We start from the raw sequence: 16,088 nt of genomic DNA on the forward strand, positions 1-16,088 counted from the left end.
AGAGATGGCTTCCGGTTTCTCCCCTCCTTAGGGTTATAGACTAAAGACACACAGACCTGGATTCAAATCCTGACCCTGTCCTTTATCAGCTCTGTGACACTGAGTGAGCTGCCTAACCCTCTGAGTCTCCAATTCCTTCTCTTTGAAAATGTGGTAATATGGTGTTTGGCCCACTGGGACCCCAGGAGGACTCGATGGGATCATGGACAAAAGCTATCTAGTGATGAGGTTCCAGTAGAAGCCTAAGAAGTGTTAGCTATTATCAATGTTGCTGCTGTTGCCCTTGTGGTAATTTCAACTTTCTCCCATCCATCTACCAAATGATAGAAGATACAGCATCTGGCAGAGAAGGATGGTGTCCTGTTGGGTGATTCCTATTCACTAATACAGAAGGAGTAACCCTGTCTCTGGGTGACACTGTAGGGGCTTGATGTCATCTGGGCTGGAATCCTGCAGCCCCATTATGTAGAGAGCAATGAAATGTTTTACGGAATCCCGAAAGCAATTAACACTGAGAGCTGACAAATCAGCTGACATTCTTTAAAAGTGATGAACACTTTCCTTTGCCCCTTCTTTTCCTCACTGCCTGACACCACCCCTCCTTTCCACCTCTTAAAGTATGGCACATTCTTTCTTCCTCTGTCCTGGAAATGTGCTTGTCAGGAGCTTGTCATCTCTAACTCTGAACACTTCTCTATTTTATTTATGTATTTTTGAAATGGATGATGTTAATGGCCCTGGGATCCAGGCCGCTCTGACCAGGAACCAGGGTGTTGTTTGGAACGGTCTCTTATCCCATTGGCGGCTCTCCTCCCATGGAGTCTGACCAGCTCGGTCTGGAGTTTTAAAATAGTTCCAGTGTCAGTTCTTAGGGATTCTCATTTTCTGCTTGCTCGTTTTTTACCCAAATTCTTCTTCCTCTTGAGCCAAAAAGACTGTGTGTGGCAGTAGAAATAGCACAGGCCTTGGGGACAGGCAGGGCTGGGTGTGAACCCTGATTCTGACGCATGCTCATAACCTGCCCCGAGGCAGGTTTTTCACTGCTCTATGAGACAATTTCTACCTCTGGAAAAAGAGGCTGATGATTGTCCCTATCTCAAAGGGTTGTAAGGAAGAGGTTGACTTTGAAAACTCCACAAACAAGGCTTACCTGAATTCTTGGCACGTAGGCAGCCTGCAGGAAGTGTTAGCCACTTTCTTCTTCTCCCCTGACTCTTCTTCTCAATCCCTGGTTATCAGTGTCTTTTCTAAGCACAGCTCTGGAGGAACTGGCCCTTATCAGGCAAGTTGCAGTCCCACTATCCTTGGAAGGAACGACCATCCAGAATCCTTTTGGGAGAAATGGAATGAGAGGAGAGGATTGATGCAGAGGAGAGAGGTCTCAGAATGGCTCAAGTTGTAGTTAAGCACAGTCAGACACCAAATTCTGCACCCATGCTTCTAAAGGATTCAGGTGGCAGGAGAGTGGAGGACTAGTCTCTCCACCAGAGAATCTGGGCTTATGCCCTGCTATTAGTTCTGCCTCTAGGACCTTGGATTAAATGTTCAGATTCCTTCCCTGTTCTGCACTGTCAGCATCTTTAAAATCAAGGTGCATGAGATTCTAGCTCATGAGTTCTGTCATGGGATTTATTTTCATCCCCTCTCTCCTTCTCCTGAGCTTCTGCCCTTCCAGCTTTTCTAGCTCTCTCACATCTATTTTGCACTACTGTGCCTCTCTGTGTCTCTGCCTGTTTCTCTTTGTCTTTTATTCCCTCTCCATGTAAGTATTTTCTGTATGGCTTCCTGTCTTTGTCTGTCTGTCATTCTCCCTACCATTCCCTACCATTCCTTTTTTTGTCTTTTTATTCATTATTTTAGTTTATGTTGCTATAAGTGTATCTCAGTTTCTCGGTCCTATTTTTTTTTGAAATTTGGCCTCTCTCCCTCTCTCTGGCCCCACTCCAGCCCCAACTCCCTCTCTCCACCCCACCTAGGAAGGCAAATTTTTTCTTTAGCCCCTCCATCGATGTAACTTTACACAGCGCCACAGGGTAAGAATAATTGAACGAGTGAAAGTCAAGGCTGATTTTCTGTCCTAAGCTCACCCTGGTGTAACAAAACAGAAACATCAGCACCCGTGCCCTGTTTAAATTGAATTTCCTTGTTTGTTTCATTCGTTTTGCTTTTGAATGAAAACAAACAAGAGCAGCAGAGGGAGAGGGTCCCAGGAAGGTCTGACAGCAGGGCCAGCTCCTGCTGCCGTGGGTGGGTTGTTGGAATTGAGGGGTGACCCTGAGCAGGAGTCTCCACTCAGGGCCAATGGCTCAGGCCTGGCTGGGCATCCATGGTCCCTGCCCTTGCCTGGCCAGAGGCCCAGACACCCTTCTTGTAGCTGCTCTCCAATTTCCTATTACCCAAGGTAATTAGCCTCTGTCTTGTCTTGGCTGCCTTGCCTTTCTCTAATTGTGGAAGGCTGCCAAAGGGTCCTCAGCAAGCATGCCAGCAGCAACCAGGCCTGATTCCTGGGGTGGGGGATGCATTCCCACACATTCAGAGGCTTGCCCCAGACCCGCCCTCACCTCCCTGGCTTCAGCTCTATGAAAGGAATGCCAAGGGAGCCTGGGGACAGTAGTCAAGTGCCAACATCCACGGTGGGAACAGAGGCTTGGGCCAGAGGCTCTATCTTAGCGGGGTGGGTAGAATTGGAAGAGTAGAAGAAAAAGCAAAGCCCTGGAGAAGGGAGGGCATTGCGAAAAAAAGCCTGAGGTTGGGAGTCTGACAGAAATTTTCACACTTGCTCTCAGTGGTACGTTGGGTCAGTTCTTCCCCCTCCTCTGGTCTTAGTGTTATTTGTGACATGGAAAGGTTAAGTTCAGTGAGTCCCGAGACTTGCACACTGAGGTAGGAATGGAGACTCCAAACAGAGGTTCTGATGCCCAGTACCACCAGGACTTTCTGGATAATGCTGCTAGTAATAATAATATTTTATTGAGTATTCACTATGTGCCAGGAACCATTCTAAGGTATGTGTACTATCTAATTCAATTCTCATGATAAACGTATAGATAGGGTATTGTTATTTTTATCCTCTCCCATTTCACAGGTGGGAAAGCTAGGGCTTGAGGGAGTAATCATTTTCCCCAATGTCACATAATGAGAAGGGGTAGAGCTGAGATTCATACCCAAGCTGATTCTTAATGCCCACCTGCACCTCCCCTCCCCTCCTCCCATGTGCTGTTCAACGCACCTGGTGAGGTATGAGTGGAAGAGAACTTCCTAACTGCAAATGACACTGTTTGCAATGGAAAGAACACCAGGCTTGGGGACCGAAGACTCAGATCACAGCCTATAGATGGCAGGTGGGGTGCTTCACACCTCATCCTTCTCATTTGTAAGATGGAGATAATCAGTCTCATCCATAAAATGGAGATAATTTGTCATATCTCCCCCAAATTAAATTGGATAGTAGACAGAAATTTGCTTCAACATTTTCATAAGGTTGTGTATACATGTGAAGGGTTATCAGTGCCACTCTATGTTTTTCAAAAAGCAGCAACAGGAAAGGCAATAGACTTTGTGTATCTCCATCCGCTACCACTACTAGCACACACACATAATTTTAAATTAGGCCTATTAAATCAGACAGAGGTGGGTTTTTACCCATTGCATGGCCTTGGGCAAGTTTCTTCACTACTCTGTTTCAGATTTTTTGTTTCATTTTGACTTTTTGAGACAGTCTGGCTCTGTCACTGAGGTTCTGGAGGGCAGTGGTGCAATCACAGCTCACTGCAACCTCAAGCTCCCAGGCTCAAGCCATCCTCCCACCTCAGCCCTCTGAGTAACTGGTACTACAGGCATGTGCCATCATGTCCAGCTAATTTTTGTATCTTTTGTAGAGACGGGATTTTGCCATGTTGCCCAGGCTGGTCTCGAACTCTTGGGCTCAAGCCATCCACCTGCCTCATCCTCCCAAAGTGCTGACATTACAGGCATGTGCAACCATGCCCAGCCTGCTTCAGTTTTTTATCTGTAAAATTGAATCATAATAGGATCTATTTCATAGGGTTATGAGGATACAGTGAACTGAAATATGTAAAGAGGACAAGATAATGTCTAGCTCATTGTCAGTGCTTACCAAATGGCAGCAGGGGGAGGAGTAACCACTGTGACTACTGTTTGTGATGACAGGCATTACCTAAGCAGTCACATGTGGGATGGCCTCTGCTAACACCATATGTTCACAGCCTTCCAGCAGGTTGGCGTTCTTCTCCCACACTGGCCCCTACCCACCACTCTGCAGGCACACTTGCTGGAGTGCACCAATCTCTTCCTTCCTCAAGGTCTTTGCCTCTACTGTTCTCTTTCCCTGGGATGTCCTTCCCTTGGCTCTTCCATGTGTGTTTCCTTGTTCTCCTTCAGGTCCATGATTAGATGTTGCCTCCTTAGAGACGCCTTCCTTTGCCACTTGTATCTACCTACCTGCCGTGCACACAGACGCACAAAGCCATGGTACTCACTAATACTGTAATGATTTAGTCTCTATTACTTGTTTTTGTGTATCTTTTCTCACTAGAAGGACACTGGACCAGGGTCTGTGTCTGCCTTGTTCATCCTCTATCCCTGGTACCTAGAACGGTAACTGACACTAGGTAAGAATCCAGTAAATATTTGTAGAATGATTTGAACACATTTTCAAGTCAATGTAGAAATTCTGTAGACACTGACTTCTCCCCTTCACTCATATAAAATTTCCTACTCACTTTCTCACCAAATATTCAGGAGACACCCACTATGTGCCAGGCTGTGGTCCAGTACTATAGCTCTATATCTGTCTCTAGGTTTCCATGTTTCTATTTCTATCTTTCTCTGTCTACTTTCCTCTCTTGGCTCCCTCCTTCTTTCCCCTTCCCTCTCTCCCTCCCTGCTTCCCTTCCCTTCCTCCTTTCCTTCCCCACTTCCTCCCTTTCTTCCTTCCTTCTTTCCTTCCTTTCTTCCCCATCCTTCCTTGCTTACTTCCCTCCCTCCCTCTCTTTTTCTTTCTTTCTTATAAACCTTATTTAATCTAATCCTCAAAACAACTCTGTAAGGTAGTTACTGTTATTCTCACTTAACAGATAAGGCAACTAAGGCACAGAGAGGCTAGGTAACTTGACTACAGCCACAGAGCTAGTAAGTAGAGGCAGATTTCCAGCCCGTTTATCTCCACTGCCTGAACTGAAAATTGCCACACTGAATTATGAGAAGAGTTGGGCATATAGCAATGACAGGGGTCAGAGTGGAAGCTGTGGGCAGGGATCTTTTATGCAAAGATCCATGCCCAAATGGGTTGGAAACAATATGGAAAACAAACTTTTAGTTTTCACACAAAAGCTACATGGCTACCATTGAATTTCAAACTTTGTCCCTTCCCTGCTGTCCTCACAGCACTACACACACATTTGTACATGGGGTCTGCATGAGAACCCCTGCTCCTCCCTAGGGATGGACTCCCGTTGTCATTTGCGCGATACCCTTGATTCCCAGCTCTCATCTGCTGAGCTGTTTCCCAGCACTCTCAGACTCCCATGTGTTTCAGCAAACAAGTCCAGGCTCCTGGCCCAACAATCCTATTCCAAAAGCCCAGGGGGCTGGGAGCTTTGGATGGAGCATTGCTGGCCTGTCCACCACCCTCAGGACACCACCTCTCCTGGGCACAGCCTGGGAAGCACATCACAGAGGCAGCCAGGGCCACCACCATGGATACTATAATTATATATTAGATGAAATCCCAATGTTTCCCTTTATTTACATTCCTACCCTACCCTCTTCATTTCCTTTCTTCGTGCCAAAAATCAGCACAGAATTTACTGGAAACAGCATGAAAGTCATCAGGAGCCCTCCAGGGCTGGCTTTCAAAAGTGCTTGTCCAGATGATAGGAGGTGAGATTGCTGAGGGTCATCCTGTCTCTGGCCCTCAGCAGCTATGGGGCCTTTGGCAAGTGGTTTCCGCTTTGGAGGCCTTCATTTCTCCATTTGTAGAAGAGGGCTTGAAAGGGGCCGTCTCAAATGAACTTTTCATGAATTCAGAGGCTGTGCATTTCTTTTCCTTTTTCTTTTTCTTTTTTTTTTTTTTTGAGACACACTCTCCTTCTGTTGCCCAGGCTGGAGTGTAGTGTGTGATCTCAGCTCACTGCAACCTCTGCCTCCCGGGTTCAAGCGATTATTCTGCTTCAGCTTCCTGAGTAGCTGGGACTACAGGCATGTGCCACTGTGCCCAGCTAATTTTTGTATTTTCAGTAGAGATGGGATTTCACCACATTGGCCAGGCTGGTTCGAACTCTTGGCCTCGTGATCCACCCTTCTTGGCCTCCCAAAGTGCTGGGATTACAGGTGTGAGCCACCACACCCAGCACGAGGCTGTGCATTTCCAGAGATGATGGGGGCAAGGAGACGGTCTCCAGCCCCTGGCAACTGGAGAGGCAAGGATCTAGTCCAGGTGAAAGAATTGTATTCAGCTTAAGATCAGATGTTTCTGCTTTCTCTTAGCATCAGTGACCCAACGCTCAGTGGGCCTGTTGGGCCACCTCCTAGATAGGACCCTGAAGGGACTTTCAGCTCCTGTGAGAAGGGAGCAAACAGGAAACCTTCCATGCTGACCAGAGTCCTGGGCTGCAGCCCAAGGTTTATCCAGGACGCACCAGAGAAAGAATCCAGGAGAGGCTTGTTAGGGTTCTTGTACTGCTCTGTTCTGGCTTTTTCTTTCCACTGTGAACTTTTCATTCTTTATTTCATTTCATTCCTCCTTTCCTCCCTCCATTCATTTTCTTCCCTGGCTCTCCTCCCTCCCTCCCTCACTTCCTTCCTTCCTTCCTTCCTTCCTTCCTTCCTGCCTTCCATCCTTCCTTCCTGCCTTCCGTCCTTCCTTCCGTCCTTCCTTCCTTCTTTCTCTTCTTCCTTCCTTTCTCCCTCCCTTTCCCTTTTCCTTTCCTTCCTTCCTGTATCCCTCCCTCCCTTCCTCTCTCCCTCCTTCCCTCCTCCTTCTCTTTCTTCCTGTTTCCCTGCCTCCTTTCCCATATTTGTAACCTCTCTCCTTTGCTTTCTCCTTTTGTTCTTTTTAAAACTTTCTGCCTGGCCTTTTATTTCCCCCTCTGCACTCTGTTTCTTCTTCTTTTCTTTCTTGTTCTCTCTTTCTTGGTCATGGACACTACTTCCCTCTTCATGTCACCCTGGCTTCCTGTCCATCTTTCTCTGTCTTTTTCTTTTCTGTCTTTCTTTCTTTTTTTTTGATTAGGAGTCTCACTATGTTGCCCAGGCTGGTCTTGAACTCCTGAGCTCAAGCCATCCACCTGCCTCGGTCTCCCAAAGTACTGGGATTACAGGCGTGAGCTACAGTGCCTGGCCTGTCTCTGTCTTTTTGTGTCTGTGTGTACCTCTCTTCTACTTGCTCTGTGTCTGTACCCCTGTCTCTTTCTCCTTTTCTTATCACTTCTCAGTCCCTGTCTTTCTCAGCCCTAGGGTCTCTCTTCTTCTATCCTCCTGTGCATTTTTCTCTCCACTTTCCTCCTCTAACACCCCCATGCCCCACACCAGCCTAAGTACAAGGATCTGTGCCTATTATCTGATTCTGGGCTGAATGGCAATTTAGGTGTGGCCAAGGGTCTCAGAGCTCAGTAGGGATGGGGCTGACCGATGTCCCCAAACTCGAGTGGAATGTGAACTTCCCTTGGCTGTGGTGTCCAGTTCTAATTGGTTAGAGGATGGGGGCAAGTACGGCAGCCCGGCGACTCAATTCCATCTAACATCAGGTCGTATTGACCTCTCCAAAGTGCACAGTTGGGGCCTGGGAGAGGGGAATCGCTGTCCTCAAGCCAGAAGCAAATACAGCCATGCATCCCAGGCCAAGAGAGACTCGTAGAGGAAAAATAACGCTGTTTTTCAGCCGACAGACAGTGAGGCTCCTAAAACCTGCTGGGGACTCTCAAGCAGGCTATTTCTTTCCTCACACTGCGTCAAGATTCCATCCAGGAATGGGACACCAGCCAGGGTTCCAGAGGGACGGGGCACAGACTGCTCATGTGACCTCGTGGAATGGGGAGGGGGTCGGAGCTGAGGCTGCTCTGGAGGGCTAAGCCTTGAATACTGAGCAGAGGAGCTGGGCTTTCTCCTGCAGGCAGAGGGGAGCCAGGAAGGGCACTGGAGGAGGGACAGGATGTATCTTAACCTGTGTTTCGTGGTGACAACCCTGACCATGGTTTGGAGAACAGGCTGAGTTGAGCTGAGAGCCAGGAGGGCCATTTGATATTGATAAAAGGGGGAAGGATGGAGTCCACACACATTTGGGAACCAGTAAGTGTTGCTCTGATTAGTGAATGTGCTGGGCCAAAATGGAACAGCACAGTCTCAGGAAACATCTGGAAACAGCTTTTTCATAACTGACTGCAATGCACAGTGTTCAAGAAAAGAGCATATTTGTTGACTGTCTAGGAGGTGCCTCACAGTAAGGTAGGCACTTGTGCTGCAGAACTAACCAAACCAAAGTATTTGCCCTCGTGGAGCTCATATTCATGATGTTGAATACAGAGAAGGGACCAGGTTGTTACCTGACACTGTATATCATGCTCCAGGGGCTGTGGGGACACCAAGGAAGAGCCACTAGCCCAGCCAGGGGAACCCTCTGCTGCAAGTCTTCTGAGGAAGTGAGAGGATGGATTGCAGTGGGTTGAACAGTGTCCCTGAAAAATTCACATCTATCTGAAACCTCGGGATGGGGCTTTATTTGGAAATCGCCTTTGCAGATATATTTACTTAAGGATCAAGATGAGGTTATACTGGATTAAGTTAATTCCTTAATTCAATGACTGATGTCACTCTAAAAAGACAGAGCAAAGAAGACATTTGAAGACAGAGGCTGAGATTAGAATGATGCCGCCTCAAGCCAAGGAACACCTGGGGCCATCCGAAGCTGAGAGTGTCAAGGAAGGATTCTTTCCAAGAGCCTTCAGAGGAAGCATGGCCATGCAGATGCCTTGTTTTCGCACGTCTAGCCTCCAGAACTCTGAGAGAATACACTTCTGTTGTTTCAAGCCACCAAATTTGTGGTGCCTTTTAATGGTAGCCCTAAGAAACTAATATGAGGGAAAAGAGGATTTGGGACAGAGGGCAGATTGTGAGCAGGCTGGGGTACAAGAGACAACGGTGTAGCAGACAGTATAGCTGGAATGTGGAAGGCCAGGCAAAGTAGGAGATTTGGGGCTATAGAGGCAGGCAAGGACCTTATCAGCCAAGTTGGGCTCCATGAGGAACATGGGGAAGCTTCCAGGGAGTTGGTGGTATGAATGAGCTTCATTGCTGCAGGAAAGAGTTGACTTGCAAGGGGAAGGCCAAGCATCTGAACAATGCCTAGAGGAGAGGAAGCAGGTCCCCAAGGCCCTAGAAATGATGACCATGAAGAACACTTGAGTGACCTTGAATGTTTATTCAAGTTAAGGAAAGACACAAAAGGGTGCAACCAATGTCTTCAACCCTCTGTAGAGCTACGCAGGGTAAGGGGCACAGATGTGTTCACTGTGACTCCAGAGGGCAGGACAGTGGTACAAGGCTATAAGGCAGATTGATTTTGGATCACCACAGGAAATGTTCTATTACTGACTTTCAGTGAGCTGCCAGTCTCGGTGGGCAGTGAGAGCCCCATGCTCAGGGCAGCAGGGAGCTGTTAGGGATGAGGCAAACTCTAAGCCATGCTTTATAAGGAGGAACTTTCCAGTGATGGCAATGAGTCAGTGTGGCCAGATGCTTGATAATAGAGAGTAGTGAGGACTGCAGTAAATTAGGCATGGCACAGAGAATACTTAGTTCCAGCTGCTGATTACCATTTGAGACTGCTGACTTGGTGTTAATACATCTTCCAAGCCAGAAATCTAGATGCTTATGTGAAACCTCCTAATTATTACATGCTGGCAACCAATTTAAAATTGGCCAAATAAACCAATTTTGTAGGTAAGAATTAACCTGCAGATCATTAATTTGGGAACTCTTATGTAGGTCACTTCTCTCAGTGTAGAGATGAGGAAGCTGAGACCCCAAGAGACTCTTTGGCATCATAGTCAAGGCAGAGCCAGGAATGACACATGGGAATCCTGACTTCTGACTTCTGTCTTTTACTGGTGGGCTGTGACCATCACTTTCTACTTTAGGGTTCCTTGTCAGGAACAAAGCATCCAGTTAGTTCAACATAGGGAGAGGTGTCTGGAGTGGGATCACAAGCCCCACGTAGGCTGCATGCCCAACTTTGCTGTCCATCCACCTGGGGCCTTGGGCAAAGAGCTTCAGTTTTCTAATCCTCAGTTTCCTTTTCATTGCAATGAGGGGCTCAGATAGACAAGTTCCTTTCTGCTCTGATCATTTCAGACTCTAGGAATGAAACCAGGCTAGAGGCCAGGCTTCTTAACTTTTCCCTGCTCTCATTATCTTGGCTGTGGGTCCATCACTGCACATAGAGGGGCTGCCTTCCCCCCACTCCCACCTCCATCTGTGAAGAATGTTGTGAGCAGTCCTGAGTCATCACTGGAAAGGTGTTAGTGGACTGTAGGGATCACCATTAATGATGTGTAGAGAGTCAGAGGTGAGACAGAATCCAGACTTCTGGCATTTTTCTTGCTGCTCTGTTCTCCTTTCCCCCAAAGACAGACTCCCCCATCCACCAACAACCCTATTCCACTTTCATATTTGAATCACAGGATAGTAGATCTTGAGACTGCAAACACCACTGATCTAAACCATCTCTCTTTATGGGAAAAACTAAAGCCAGGGAGGAGATAGGGCTTGACCCAGATCACCCAGAGAGCCAGAGCCAGAGCTGGGCTGAACCAGGGCTCTTCACCTCTACTATAGCCTACCTGCTGCTCTCGTGTACTAGATTCAAGCACCCATCTGCCCCTGATCCTCTTGGGTATCGGAGAGTCTATGAGCATGGGGTTTTGAGTCAGATTATTCTAGGGTCATTTCAAATCTCAGACAGTTTCTGGCTGTATAAGATGCTTATTTCTTCTGGGTCTCAATTTCCACATCTATACAGTGAGAGTATTGCTATTTTCCATGTTAGAATTTTGCTGTGAAACAAATACACATGCAGAGCTTCCAAGCATGGGGTGTCCGGAACAATATGAAACACGTACCATACCAAGTACATGCAAGATCTTGAGTAGATCTTTTTTTTTTTTTTTTTTTTTTTTTTGAGACAGAGTCTTGCTTTGTCTCCCAGACTGGAGTGCAATGGCACGATCTCAGCTCGCTGCAACCTCCACCTCCTGGGTTCAGGCAGTTCTCCTGCCTCAGCCTCCCAAGTAGCTGGGATTACAGGTACCCACCAACATGCCCAGTTAATTTCTGTATTTTTAGTAGAGACGTCATTTTACCATGTTGGCCCAGCTGTTCTCAAACTCCTGACGTCAGGTGATCCACAGGCCTCGGCTTCCCAAAGTGCTGGGATTACAGGCGTGAGCCACCGCGCCCAACCTCAAGTAGGTCTTTATCTGCCAACTGAAGTGATGACCTTGAAGGAGACTCATGCTTGGCTAATTGTCCTGCCCATTGTGCAGTTACTCATGTTTTTCTGTTCCTGAGCATCTCCCAGAAGCCCTTTGGACAAGGGATCTGGCTAATTTAAGTTGTTTTCCCCCATCATCTGACATAACAAGAGATGCCTTTCCTCCCTCTCCTTTTATTCTACTATTCCTTGAACCTATACCTAATATGTTTCTCTTGATCAGAGAGAATGAAAACTGTCTGTAATCTCAGAGTAGAATAGGTTTTAGAAACCATGGTTTAGTTACCTGTAAATCCATAACATATGGCCTGGCACTTAGTAGGTACTTAATTTAGCAAACATCAAAGATTGGTAATAGGTATTACAGGTTGAATGAATGAAGACAGTCTGTCATGTAAACAGCGTAGCTATCAGCCAAGAACATAGCAATGATGTGGTCCCTGCCTCCCAATCGTTGCTATCATGTACCATTTATCAAACTCTATTACATGCCATTCATTATGCTAAGATCTTTTGGTCCACTAACTCTTTGAACCTTAATAATATGATACCCTCTAAGGTAGATACTATCCATATTTTACAGGCAAGAAAACTAAGATGGGAAGGCTTAATGGTTTGCCCAAGGTCACCTAATTAGTAAGTGAAAGAACCATGATTCTTTTTTTTTTTTTCCCAAGACAGAGTCTCGCTCTGTCGCCCAGGCTGGAGTGTAGTGACACAATCTTGGCTCACTGCAAACTCTGCCTCCTGGGTTCAAGCAATTCTCCTGCCTCAGCCTCCTGAGTAGCTGGGATTACAGGTGTGCCCCTCCCAACACACAGCTAAATTTTTTTTTTATTTTTTTATTTTTACTAGAGACAGGGTTTTGCCATGTTGGCCAGACTGGTCTTGAACTCCTGACCTCAGATGATCTGCCCGCCTCCGCCTCCCAACTTGCTGGAATTACAGGTGTGAGCCACCGTGCCTGGCTAGAACCATGATTCTAACACAAGCTGTCTGGCTCCAAAATCCGCACTTGTGTACTCTTATGCACTTCTCTCTTAGGCAGTGACCAAGCTGGAAATCAAAGTCTTATGGCTGAGACTGAAAGAGCTTTGCCCAGTGTTAGGGACAAACTTTTAAGCAGCTAATCATCTTAGGGGTAGAAGGTGATTTGCCCCATAATAAAGGCATGGGAGTTCTGAGGAGGCTGTAATCTCTAACAGCCAGTGTGCCTTTGGGGAGGCACCCTTGAGCTAGGTCTGGAAGAATGGATAGAATTGAACACTTAGAACTGGGGAGGTTATGGCATCACAGGCAGAAGGAATAGCTGAAATGAAGGCAGGGAGGTAGGATATTGAAGGGACCACATATGGGGTACAACAGAAAGTTCAGAGCAGTTGAAACGTATAGTATATGAGGTTGGAGAGGCAGGACTTGCAAGGCCTCATAATGTGTGCTAAGGAGGAGCAGTGATAAGGCCACACTTGGGTTTTAGAAAGATCTCTGTGGTGCATAAGTTAGAATAGAGGAGACTGCAGGTAGGGAGACTAGTTTGGGGTCTGGCTGAGAGAATAAATCTGGATTTAGAACCATGCAAAGGGCTGGAGAGGAGGAGACAGATGATGGGGGTCATAGCATGTAGGGCTGTTGCATTCGCGGGTTTCTTTGGGACTCTATCAAAGGACAACCAATAAGTCAGCCTTAGTGAGAAGACAGAGCCCAAGGTTTGAAATGTAAAAACCTGGTTTCAAATTCTGACTCCTCCAGTTTGTAGCTGGGTAGCCTTTGAAAAATTGCCTAACCTTGGAGACCAAGCCTTTTCCTGCATCCAAAAAGTGAGAGTAATAAATTCTTCTTCAGAGTGTACGTGTGAAATTAAAACCGAATATTCCATATGTCCATTTCTGGCACCTAGTAGGCTCTTTATTCCTAAGAATTTCCTGCTGTCCTTTCCATTTGCTTCACTCTTATTGCAGTAAACATTCATATGAATTCCCCCACTCCACCGCCTTCACTGCCCAACTTCCCTCTCTGTCCCTCTTTCCCTGGGATGCCAGAAATGAAATAACATTCTTCACATGTTTGTTCTAAAGCTCCTGGCAGCCTTCCCAAAGACCCCTGGCTGGGTCAGGACTGATTTGCATTAGCATGTGTGAGGCCAGCCTGAAGGGGAGGGAGAGGCCCTGTTTTCAGGGAGTTTCAGCAGGCACCCCTGCCAGAAAAAGGAGAAGTTACTATTTCTTTCTGGGAAACATTCACAGATTAAAACAAGCAAGAAAGGCCGGGAAGCTGTCTCGCTTGTGGAGAGGTTGTGTGTGGGTGAGCTGCCTATCTGACTCTCACGACTGGATCCAACTCCTCTCACCCTTATCGCAGGCCTGTCCCCAGAAATCTCTCCTCCAAACAGTGTAGTAACTTAACACCATTACATAGATCTTTCTTAATCATATCTATAGCCTGTAACAGGGGGAAGAGAGAGAGCAAAGAGGCAAAGAAGACACTCAGAAGCTACAGGATAAACAAACAGTAATTTTGCTGGCTTCTACACAGATATTAAATCAACACAAAAAATCATTTAAAAAAAGAAAAAGGAGAGGAAACCCCAGAGATTTTTTATTTGTTTGTTTTTGCTTTAATCTTGTTAATTTTTGAACAATACATTGTCTTAGAGTTATAACTTTCTTCCAGGAATCTCAATACCCTTGTTCCAATGTAGGTAACCAATGGCAGGCCAAGGGGAGTCCCCTCAAGCATACCCATTGGCATCATGAAATATGCCATTTTTAGAGGCAAGAATCATGCCATTTACAGAGAGGACAAATGAGTTCTGGGTGCTTTATTGGACTTTATTTAACTTCCCATAATTTCCCTTATTCATCTTCAGTCCACAATCTGAATATGCTTACTTCAGGCAAGACTTTTGCCTTCTCTTCATTGCAGTGTTCATATAAATACTTTGGAGTGCAAATAAAAGAATAAATGATATGAATGGCTATTATATAAAGATTGCTTTCAATTAAAAATAAGGCACCATTCTAAATAATTTCTATAAGTTAATCCATCCACCTTTCTCAATGAGACAGTGTTTTTTTATTATCACTGTTTTACAGATGAGAAAACCAAAACCCAAAGAAGTAAAAAAAAAATTACCAAAAGCCATGCCACAAGTCAGTAGCAGAACCAGGATGTGAACTCAGACAGTTTGTCTCCAGAGTCCAACTTCCTAGTTATTAACTGATCCAGCATCCCCAGAAGTCACATTAGCATTTAAGGAGCCTAGTACAGCATGTGCTGTTCCCCCTTCACAGGGCCTTGGAACATGCCGAATCTTTTCCCTGGGTTAACACTATTCATCCTTCAGTGTTCAGCCTAAATGTTGTTTTTTTTTTTTTTTTTTTTTTTTTTTTTAGAAGGAGTCTCGCTCTGTTGCCCAGGCTGGAGTGCAGTGGTGTGATCTCAGCTCACTGCAACCTCTGCCTCCCCAGTTCAAGCAATTCTCCTGGCTCAGCCTCCTGAGTAGCTGGGATTACAGGCACCCACCACCACGGCCAGCTAATTTTTGTATTTTCACTAGAGACGGGTTTTGCCATGTTGGTCAGGCTGGTCTCGAACTCCTGACCTCAGGTGATCCTCCCACCTCGGCCTCCTAAAGTGCTGGGATTACAGGTGTGAGCCACAGTGCCCAGCCTCAGCCTAAATCTACATCCTCAGAATGGCATCCCCAGGACCCATAATCTAAATTATGTACCTCACCTCCTTTCTTTATTGCAATTATCAAACATTGCAATACATATTTATGTGTGTATTAATGTTCCCTGTTAGACTTGACAGTTTATGGGGTATAGTGTTTTCTTTATCTGTGTATCATGGGCTATGGAAAAAAAAAAAAAAAACTTGGGAGAGCAAGGAAGTTTTTAGCGGGCAGGGATGACTTCCTCCTGCCTTTATTTATCCAACACGCATTTATTCTCTAGGAGTATGTTCAAATGTGACACCCTCCCTATTAACATTTAGTGTTTGTTTACTCTATTAGTTTTCAAGTGCCTTTTTCTCTGTACAACTCAGCACTACATTCTTGGAACCCAGAGATGAACAAGACATTGTCTCTGCTTCCGTGGAACTCACGATGAAATGTGGTCAATGATATGAGAGCTCAGACGAGACAATTCCTTTCAGCCCAGTGAAAGCTACCCAGAAAGGATGATATTTTATTTAAGTTTTAAAGAATGATCAGAATTAGTAAGATTCAGATAGCAAGAAAAGGAAACACGATTTTCCAAGAAGAGGAGGTTATCTGTGCAAAGTTACTGAGAAGCAAGGCAACATGGCACATTTGCAACCCCTACTCAAGTCATTTTGGTGCAAAGGAACAAATCTGGGTGATGAAAGAAGTTGGTAGGGCTCAAATCATAAAGAGACTATTTTGCCAACCTAAGGAGTATTGACTTTATCTTGAAAGTAGAGAGAGCTATTAAGGGTCATGAGCCAGCTGCTCAGTTGACATTGTCAGATTTGCTCTTTAGGAAGATCACTCTGGCTAATACACTAGCAACAGATTACAGGTGGGACCAAACTATAGGAAGTAATTTGGGAAGCTGTT

At 45.9% G+C, this 16,088-nt stretch overlaps 1 protein-coding gene across 5 annotated transcripts in view; it reads left to right on the top strand.

Moving 5' to 3' along the window:
- The window catches only part of ASTN2 (astrotactin 2), a 981,001-nt gene that overhangs the window by 921,624 nt on the left and 43,289 nt on the right, over window positions 1-16,088 (top strand). The gene's annotated exons all lie outside the window — the stretch shown is intronic.

Source organism: Theropithecus gelada, chromosome 15 (genome assembly GCF_003255815.1).
Source record: "Theropithecus gelada isolate Dixy chromosome 15, Tgel_1.0, whole genome shotgun sequence".
Classification (NCBI taxonomy): domain Eukaryota; kingdom Metazoa; phylum Chordata; class Mammalia; order Primates; family Cercopithecidae; genus Theropithecus; species Theropithecus gelada.